The following is a 10356-nucleotide window of genomic DNA, read 5'->3' on the forward strand; positions in this document are numbered from 1 at the left end:
TTTTTTTTTTTTGCGGTATGCGGGCCTCTCACTGTTGTGGCCTCTCCCACTGTGGAGCACAGGCTCCAATCCCTCTCATAAAGTCCTAAATAATTTCTAAAAATTAATATTTGGGATCATCTGGAATACTTCCTAAAAACTAAGTATTGCCCTGAATTCCAGTAGCAAAATGCATTTATTGACACATGATGTCATGACTGTACAAATGAACGTTTTGTAAAGCAGCTCAGAATGGGATTCCCAAATTTGGATCTATGAGGTATTGTTGTTGTTTTCTTGAGAAACAGTATAAGAGGTCAATCAGCATAAAGGTAATAAATTATATCAACCAGTCAACAATTATTTAATGAATATCTACAAGAGAGAGTTGCTATTTTAGGCAATGTCTGGTACACAAAGCATTACAAAACATGATTTCTGTCTTTAAGCAAAGTATAATGTAGCTGGAGAAAAAAAATTTACATAGAAAAAAATTACAGATAAACAAGACAATAAATAAATACCTAAGAAACAAAATTATGTTGGAATTCAAAGGATGCAGAAATCACCATAGATTAGCAGTTGTTGAGGACTTCATGAGAGGGACTGGGTATTGAGATGGTTCTTGAAGTTGGGCAGTATTTCTGACCAGCAGAAGGGAGGAGACTTTCCAGGAAGAGGAAATAAAATTAACCAAGCTGCGGTGCCAGGAGGCTAGGGGAAATCTGTGAACAAAGTTTATTTTAATACATCCAAAATATTCTGACTGTGATGATAAAGGAACTACTAAAAACAACATGTACTTAGAGTGGCCAGAAACAAAATGAATCTTAGAGTTCAACAAATGTGGAAATAACCAAAGCCAGTACATTGATGTACTACTGCTGGACCTAATTTAACACTTGAGTAAGTTGTGTTGTCTTATCCAGGATCCCCCTTCTCTTTTCATTCCCTTGGTATATATGTCTTTGGTTCTACTGGTAGAGGCACTCTGAAAATAGCATATGCATTATCCAAGTGTGTTACATGACTACTGTAGACCTTTATACACACATAAAGTTCAAGTGCAGGATTTATTCAGGGCTTGGAGGATAACAGGCTACTTGTGAATGAATCACATGAGGCCTAAGAGTTATAATCTGGGAAATTTCATAAATAATAATTTTGGTGGCCATCTTGCTAAATTTAATTTCTGTGTATTGTAAAGTAAGGTTTTAGTGCTTAATGAAAATTAATTATAGCTCTCCTTTTCTTTCTTAGGGATTAGCCAGGATATAGATTTTTTAAATGGTAGAATTGACTCAGAGTACAATGCTGTTGCAAAAACTTTTGTTGATTTTCTTTATAGAAACTCAGCTAATATTATAGATTCAACTTATTGGTTTTGCTCTTGGAATGCCCAAGTGTAAGGTGAGTTATAGTTACCTATTTTCTTGGGCTTCTCGTTGTGACTATGTCTGCTAGGAGCTGTTTATACATAAAGTCCCATGGAGTTGTAAGAGTTTACTATACATCACTATTCACATGTCCAGGCAAGAGCTAAAGACAAATTTGCACTTAAATTTGGAGATCTGCAGGAATTCAATTTCTACTGCTTTGTAAGAATGAAGTCTTTTCATCCTAGCTCCTGGATATCTAATTTTTCATATATTCTGGTAGAAATGCTCCAGTCCAACTGCTTTTTATTAAATATTTTAAATTCAACATTCCTTATCATAATGAAAAAAATAGAAACTCTATCAAATAACTTCTGCATGGTAAGATTCTTTTTTAATTGAAATATAGTTGATTTACAATGTTGTGTTAACTTCTACTGTACAGCAAAGTGATTCAGTTATGTGCGTATATATATATATATTCTTTTTCATATTTTCCGTTATGGTTTATCACAGGATATTGAATATAGTTCACTGTGCTATACAGTAAGAACTTGTTTATCCATTCTATATCTAATAGTTTGCATCTGCTAACCCCAAACTCCAACTTCTTCCCTCTTCAACCCCCCTCCCCCTTGCTAATCACAAGTCTATTCTCTATGTCTGTGAGTCTGTTTCTGTTTCATAGATAAGTTCAGTTGTGTCATATTCTAGATTTGCATGGTAAGATTCTTTAACGGCTCTCAGTAAAAGATGGATGATTCTTTGTTTACTTGTACTAGATCCTGATTTCAAACAAAATGGAGTCTTTTGAAAAAATGAATAAGAAAAATCTTCCAAAGTTGAAGAATTTAGTGAAGCGAAGGCATACTTATGTAGCTGGCACAAGTTAGTAGCATAATGAAGATTAGCAGAAAAAGCAGTTTTGTAACTGTCTAAATTCTATAATAACCTGTGAAAAAATAAAAAACAAATCACTACATACAAAACACCCAGGATACAAATATTTGATAGAATTAGAGTCAAAATTCCTAGAATAAACCATCCCTAATTCATCATTGCTGTTAAGGAGATTATATGGAATACTATCTGAGGAGGGCATTTGAAACAATGTTAAGAAGTCCAAAGTAAATATAGTAGAGACCAAGGTCAATAATTGCTATCTGTATAAAACTCTAAGTGCAGTCCCTGAGGTTGTATCTTGAAGAGTACATAGGATTTTCTTTAGGGAGCAAAGACAAGAAGATAACCCCAAAGGAATATTCTGAATAGTCAGTAAGTAAACCAGAGGACATGTGTTGAATAAGTAGGTTCTACCTAGACCACGGAATACATTAAATAGCTTAAGAATGATGAATTTATCCTGTAATACTGAAGATCCATTGAAGATTTTTGAGTAAGAAAGTGATTGAAAGGTATATTAAATATACTTTATTTTCCTCTCTTTTAAAAGATTTCCTTTTATCTCCTAATTTGTCTGTTATGTTGTTTCTTCCCTCTCCTTTATTATTTCTTTTCCAAAATTTTTTACCCCAGCTTATACCTTCCAACAGCCAATGGCAGTCAAATGTATTTTCTGATAATGTTTGGAATTTTAAAAGGTTGTTAATTTTTATTTTATTGCTTTTTTGTATCCTTCCTACTTTTAAAACAACCATGTATTGAATACTATATAAACATAGATGCTGCAAATTATTGCTACTTTTCTTTAGAGGAACTAAACTATCATTATAAGTCAGTTTATCTGGTTTGGTCTTGGAATGCCCAAGGCCTATATGTAATTTTACCCAACTCATAGGTTAGTCCTGGCCCACAAATTCCAGGCCTCAAGAGGCCACAGACATTTAGGGAAACCTCATCAAACATTCACATGTATCACAAGATAATGTGGACAGGTCAGTTCCCTCTGGAGTAAAGATTTCAGAGCATTCCCTCATTCCTGCATGCCAAGGATTGGGATGAACCTCCCAGGGTCTGAAAGATGCCAGCCCAGCAAATATTTCTGCACACAGAAAAATTCAAGGAGCTGTCATTTTGAGAATTACCAAAAATAGCTGTAAATCATTACCTAGACCATTTGAAACAAGAAATCCTTCCTCAGCAATACAACTGTTACAGTTCAAGCTTGAAAGATCACCCACTATTTGATGCTCGTGAAAAATGTGCAAGTAAAACTAGGTCTTCATTGAAAAAAAAAAAACAACAGAAAAAGGAAAATTTAGTAACAAGTTAAACATAGCTCTTATTTGGTACGCAAACATAAGCTAGATAAAGAGCAGGAAAATGGGATTATGTATTTAAGGCTTAGTTGAAGAAGAGTGGTGTCTGGCTTTATAATTGGAAAATGAGAAATCTATTTCAACAAAAAAATCTACAACTCCTAATTATCTAAGAGGTATACCTTGGCATTTTGGATATTCTATGAATTTCATAAACTCCTCTGCTATACTGAGAGTATGTTTCTCTGTTGATGTCGAAAGTTTTCCTACCAATATCTGAAACCAAGCAAGTCCCTATGGGACTCCTGAGCATGAAAGCCTTTCTGTGTCCCCCGTTTTTTGTTTGCAGGGAATAGCCTTCAGCCTCCAAGACCTTCCCTGAGTTCCAAAGGGCAGGTCCAAACAGTTGCTAATCAAGGAATGGAGGGGATGCAAAGATAAGGGAGGAGCAGCCAAGAAACAGTAGTGGAGCCTTGGGGCAGGGTCCTGCTTCTGCCTCAAGGGACACACATAACAATATCTTTAAGGTCTTTACAGAACTAAAATTCCCAACAAATGGAAGATGTTAGCATTCTTCATTCCAGAGAAGCTTATCAAGAGACTACCTGAGGCCAGATTAAAGGAACCAGAGAAGCTCATTAGGAGACCACCTGTGGTCAGATTAAAGGAGTGCAGGCCCTGCACACACCCTGACCCTTATCAACAATTCCGCCCTTGAACCACTGCTATAAAACTCCTCACCAAATCCTCCCAGGTTGGGACACACACTTCTGAGAGGCACGAGCCCCCTGTGTCTCTCTTTGCCTGGCAAAGCAATAAAGCTATTCTTTTCTACTTCACCCAAAACTCTGTCTCCAAGATTTGATTCAGCACCAGTGCACAGAGGCCAAGTTTTCAGCCTCATGTCTAATAGCATTTATTTGTTACTAATATTAACCTACTTGCAAGTCATTTTTAGCCTATTTTCTTACAGGGAGGGAATCATACAAACTTTGAACCAGTAATTTAAGGAATTACTGGAACAGCTTGCTCATTAATACCTGTGCACTTTGACAAATATTATATATTAGAGGCAAATAGACATGGAAGAGAAAATACCACTCCTTCATATGTAAGGCTATAGAAGTAAGAATCTAGGTGGGGGCAAAATGAGGAAACGATTCTTTCAAATTCGTCATTGGAAGATACACATCTTGCTTAGAAAAGCTGCTTTTTAAAAAATTATTTTTATTTATTTATTTATTTTTGTCTCTGTTGGGTCTTCATTGCTGCGTGCGAGCTTTCTCTAGTTATGGCAAGCAGGGGCTACTCTTTGTTGAGGTGTGAAGACTTCTCATTGCGGTGGCTTCTCTTGTTGTGGAGCATGGGCTCTAGGCACGCGGGCTTCAGAAGTTGTGGCTTGTGGTTTCTAGAGCGCAGGCTCAGTAGTTGTGGCACACAGGCTTAGTTGCTCCACAGTATGTGGGATCTTCCTGGACCAGGGCTCAAACCCATGTCCCCTGAATTGGCAGGCAGAACCTTAACCACTGTGCCATCAGGGAAGCCTGAAAAGCTGCTTTTTAATTGTTCTCTTTGGGGCAGAAGGCCTTCTAGTAGTCAGCAAACATAGAGTTGAGGAAATTGGCCATGGCAGGAGGTTGTGAGAATCTGGTTGTTTGCCATGTCAAGCTTATGGGTTGGACAATCACTTATCAAGATGTTGTAGAATATTTAAACATTAGATGGAAGATTGGCTTTGATGACTTGTAAGGTCCTTCTAGTCTTAAGGTTCTATGATCCTAAGCCCTGCTGCTCTGTATTGTGAATACTGCCTGGCTGTAGGCAACTACCCATAATCCTTTCTGAGCTACCAGATAAGACTTAAATGTCATATGGCTGGGTCCTGTTGGCATCTCTCCAATGCAGCATGTTTCCAAATGATGTGAAAGTCAAACAAGGGAGAGCTAGGAGAATATCTCTTCTTTTTTGCAGGCACTACCTGATGTGGCACAAATGAAAAATAAATGTTAATAGTCTCTGAAGATGGATTTGCATTTGCCAATAATGACTATACCTAAACTAAATTGTATTCTTTCTGATTTTTCTTCTACTGTTTTCCTCCTTCTGAACTGCATTTTCCCCACTGCTTGTGACTAAAGTAATTGTAGACTGTCATTCTAGCACCTGCCTTCCAAATAAAGTTATATTTCATCATCTAGGGATGCTCACCACAGACATTCACCATAATGGAATTACCAAAGCGAATAATCAATCTGGTTAAAGCTTTGAAGGACTCAAATTAACTGAATTGTTTTGTGAATGTCTGATAAAATTTACTTCCCAACTGCTTTCCAAGAAAGAAAGGACCAACTATTGTTCATGTCCTACTAAACTTTATAATGAAAGTTAGCAGAAAAAAAGATTTTACAGCTAAATATTCAGAAATTCCTGAATTTCATCAATTGACTAATTTCCTTGAACTCTTGTGCCATTATTGTTTACATATACATGATTTTATTTTCATTCGTTGAATTCCAATGGGAAATGAATATTCTTTCATACCATCATTGGAACTTTAAAAAATGTTTGTGAAAAAAGGATACAAACAGTGCCTATTCTATGAACCTAAGAAAAATGCCCACTAAAAGGCAGCTCTGGCAATTCCCAGACCTCCATTTAGCTATGACAAATGATTTAGAAAGTGGAACAATGCTTTGTAGCACCTTAAGACAAAATGTAAAGGCAAAAAACTGATTTAATTTCTAAAGAGAGAGTATGTCCCTTTTAGAGAAAAGGATTAACTTCTAAAAGAATGAACTTCTTATGCATGAAAAGAGATAAATTCTAATAACGGCTAGCCTGTTCGAACCTGCTCCTCTTAAGCAGGGCAAAAACAGGCACAACAATGCTACAGCATAAACTTTTGAATAGAAAGCATTGTGAGGAAAACATATCTTTTCATTAACAAATAAAATATTCCTCTACCCCCTGTTAAAGGTTTGCATGTTTTAATTTAACAGAAGAAGTGGGAGTTCTATGGTGAATATGAAGCATAATAATTGAGTTTGGTAAAAGGGGGCTTGAAACATACTGTCAGAATGGGATAAAATAGGCTGAAGCCTGAGTATTCCAAACCCTTGCCCAATAATATATATAGCAAGAATGTAAGAAGTTGAAAAGCTCTACAGTCTATTCCTTGGTCTATACTTTAACACTAGAGAAAACGGGTCTTGTAAGAAAGCATTGGCAAAAACATAGAGGTATAGAGCAGAAACAATTATGAGTAAAGAATGAAAATCAGCCAAGAGAGGCTTCCCTGTCAGCTTGTTGCCTGAAATTCTTCTTATTGGGACTCATTCCTTTAGCTTCTGAATGGTGCTTTAGGTTCAAGAGCTCCCTACAAAAATGTACTTAAGCTCAGAAGGCGTAAATCCTTAAATTATTAGCAACAAACATATCAGCAGGGATTATAACCATCTGTTTTCAATCCTAAAACTGTACTCAGAGTTGCTTAAAGGAGGAAGTAGTTTCCTGGTGGAGGGAAAGGGAATGTCTAAAGGGGAGAGGGAAGGAGACAAAGATAAACTGTGCCTACTTCACTATTTTGCCAAGAACCTTGCTCTGGCTGACAAACCTGGAAAAAAAACAAAAACAAAAAACATGCATGGAGCCAATACAAATTTCATAGGAAAACTGCATGTAAGTACACTGTATGGTAATCGTGTTTATATACTCTCTCCACTAAACTCTTGCAGGGAAGAAACTGTGGCTTAAATTTCTTTGAATCCCCAGTAACTGGCATATAATAGGTTTTCAATCAATATGTGTTAATTTTTTTTTTATTCAGCCAATGTATATTCAGATGAGCATTGAGAACCTTAGTTATTGAGTTTATTTCCATTTTAAAAACTTCCCAAGAAAGCAGGGTGCTAATTATTCATTTGAAGTGGGAATAGGATACTTTTGTCACAGAGCAGGATTTCGGGCAGAGTAGGATTGAAAGACATTCAGCTTTGTCCAGAGTGCTTCTGGTCATGGAATATTGGTAAATATGATGTTACATAGAGTGGTCGTCTATAGTTGATCTGGGAGAACTACTGTAGGCCCAAGGAACATGGATTAGTCAGGGAGGGATATGGGAACAATAAAGATGAAGATAATGATGATGATAAATAATAACAATAATAGTAGTAGTTAATATTGATTCGCACTTACTATGTACCAGGCACTGTTCTAGGCATTGTATAAATATTAATTCATTGGATTTACACAAGAATAAGGTAGGTATAATTATTACTTCCATTTCATAAATGAGGAAACTGAAGCCCAAAGAGTTTAAGTAATTTGCCCAAGGTCACAAAGCCAGTAAGTGGTGGAGCTATTTGAATTCTAGCAGTCTGACTCCAGAACCACCATCTTAACCCTTAAACTATACTATTCTAAAGACCCTGGGGAGTAGGATTTTTGAGGGTACTACTTTGGCCAGATCTCTTCAGTGTGTTACTTAAATAATATTGGTGTGTTTCAAACCAATTTGTCCTTGAAGAGCTGCTTGGGACAAAGGCTGGTTTGGCCTCAACGTGAGCCATTTCAAGGGTATTAAGTTCTATGGATTATTTGTCCTATTCCTCTGGGAGAAACCTAGCAGTTTTCAAGATGGGTGAATATAGGAAGATTGGCCCCCATTTCCCATACCTGGCATGAATAAGTTCAGGGCATGTACTGGTAGAGAATACTTTTAGATTCTCATTGGCTCAGTGTAAAATCTGTCTGTACACTGAAAATTCTGATGCCTCCTAGGGGCATTTCTGGGCCACTGCAAGTGTTAACAACTCTTAACTTATCAGAAACTCCCCTGAATAAATTTGCAAATGGAGATAACAGGAATGTAAATGAATTCTAATTAAAGATTTGCTCTTTGTGAATAGCCTCCCTTTTGTTATGGGCTCTCCCTATTAGATATGATTTGGTAGGGATAGATAGTAATATTATGTAGTGTGATGGCTTTTAAACAGTTAGTTTTAATTTATAAAGAATGGTAAGTGAGAACACTGTGCATAGCCTAATGATTCAGGTCAATTTTTAGATTCAGGTTGCTGGCTTATTTCCATTTTTTCACATACAAAACTTTGTATGCCCCAAAGCTTTTATTTATATATCTAAATGGCAGTTTTTCTGTGCCATTGTGCATGCTATTTATCATATGAAATCAGGAGTTGAAGTAGTATTCAGAAGCGTGAATCCACACACAAAATTTCCAAATGCTACTAAATCTGTGTACTCCAAATTGTGGACATTAATTTTAAGATTTCGTAAAGATGTGTTTCAGCAGACCTCTGTTTTGTAGTATTACAGCTAGAACTAAGAACTAAAATCAAGTTTTGTTGTTTATCTTTCAACATACATCATGGTGCTTTCTGTGAAATTAGATGATTGGTCAAAACCAAAAACAAAACAAAGCAAAAACAAACTTTCCAAACCAACTTCCCTGCAGAAAGGAAGGCAGAAACTGCTCCAGGACAGAGAAAAGCATTTTGGGCTTTCCAAATAAATTTCAAAACACTTTTGAGTTAAAAAATATTGTTAATAACATAACCTTATTTAAAAGCCACATGAAAGAAGGTTTTAAAATATTCCCATTGTTTTTTTTTTTCGGTACGCGGGCCTCTCACTGTTGTGAGCTCCTGACGCGCAGGCTCAGCAGCCGTGGCTCACGGGCCCAGCCGCTCCGCGGCATGTGGGATCTTCCCGGATCAGGGCACGAACTCGTGTCCCCTGCATCGGCAGGCGGACTCTCAACCACTGCGCCCCCAGGGTAGCCCTCCCATTGTTTTAAAATGTACTATTAGCTCAACAATGGTTTTAAAGTGAGCACTTTAGTTTAAAGTTTGGGTTCTTCAGTAAATTTTAGGTAGGATTCTCTTACCCTTTGGAGTGATGATTTCCTAGAATAAAGAAAATCTCTCTCTCTTTGTGGGTCCAGGTATAGGGACTACTTTTATTTATAACAATTGGGCTTAAAAGGTTCAAATGTAGCAAGTTTTGGGAAACCACATCATCAACATTATCAGAATACTTTTCTTTGCATATTTCCCTAATTAACAAATGATGTTCTTTTTGTTTGGTAAAATTCAGATAAACTTTGAAATGCTGCCTCCCCCCCCAATCCCACGCCAAAAAAAAAAAAAAAAAAAAAGACTAAGCGTTCTGGCTAGCATTCTTTTGTGGTTTATCTCTGCCTTTTTTTTTTTTGTAACTGAAGCATAGTTGATTTACAATGTTGTGTTAGTTTCAGGTGTACAGCAAAGTGATTCAGTTTTTTGTTTTTTTAACATCTTTATTGGAGTATAATTCCCTTACAATGGTGTGTTAGTTTCTGCTGTATAACAAAGTGAATCAGCTATACATATACATATATCCCCACATCCCCTCCCTCTTGCAGTCTCCCTCCCACCCTCCCTATCCCACCCCTCTAGGTGGTCACAAAGCACCCAGCTGATCTCCCTGTGCTGTTCTGCCGCTTCCCGCTAGCTATCTATTTTACATTTAGTAGTATATGTAAGTCCATGCCACTCTCTCACTTCGTCCCAGCCTACCCTTCCCCCTCCCCGTGTCCTCAAGTCCATGGTCTACATCTGCGTCTTTATTCCTGTCCTGTCCCTAGGTTCTTCAGAACGATTTTTCTTTCTTTTTTTTTTAGATTCCATATATATGTGTTAGCATACGGTATTTGTTTTTCTCTTTCTGACTTACTGCACTCTGTATGACAGACTCTAGGTCCATCCACCTCACTACAAATAACT

General features: G+C 37.0%; 1 protein-coding gene across 2 annotated transcripts in view; it reads right to left on the reverse strand.

The window, feature by feature from the left end:
• NTN4 (netrin 4) overlaps positions 1 to 10356 on the reverse strand; it is a 109125-nt gene that overhangs the window by 43584 nt on the left and 55185 nt on the right. The window lies entirely within an intron of this gene.

This window comes from Physeter macrocephalus, chromosome 6 (assembly GCF_002837175.3).
Source record: "Physeter macrocephalus isolate SW-GA chromosome 6, ASM283717v5, whole genome shotgun sequence".
Taxonomy (NCBI): Eukaryota; Metazoa; Chordata; class Mammalia; order Artiodactyla; family Physeteridae; genus Physeter; species Physeter macrocephalus.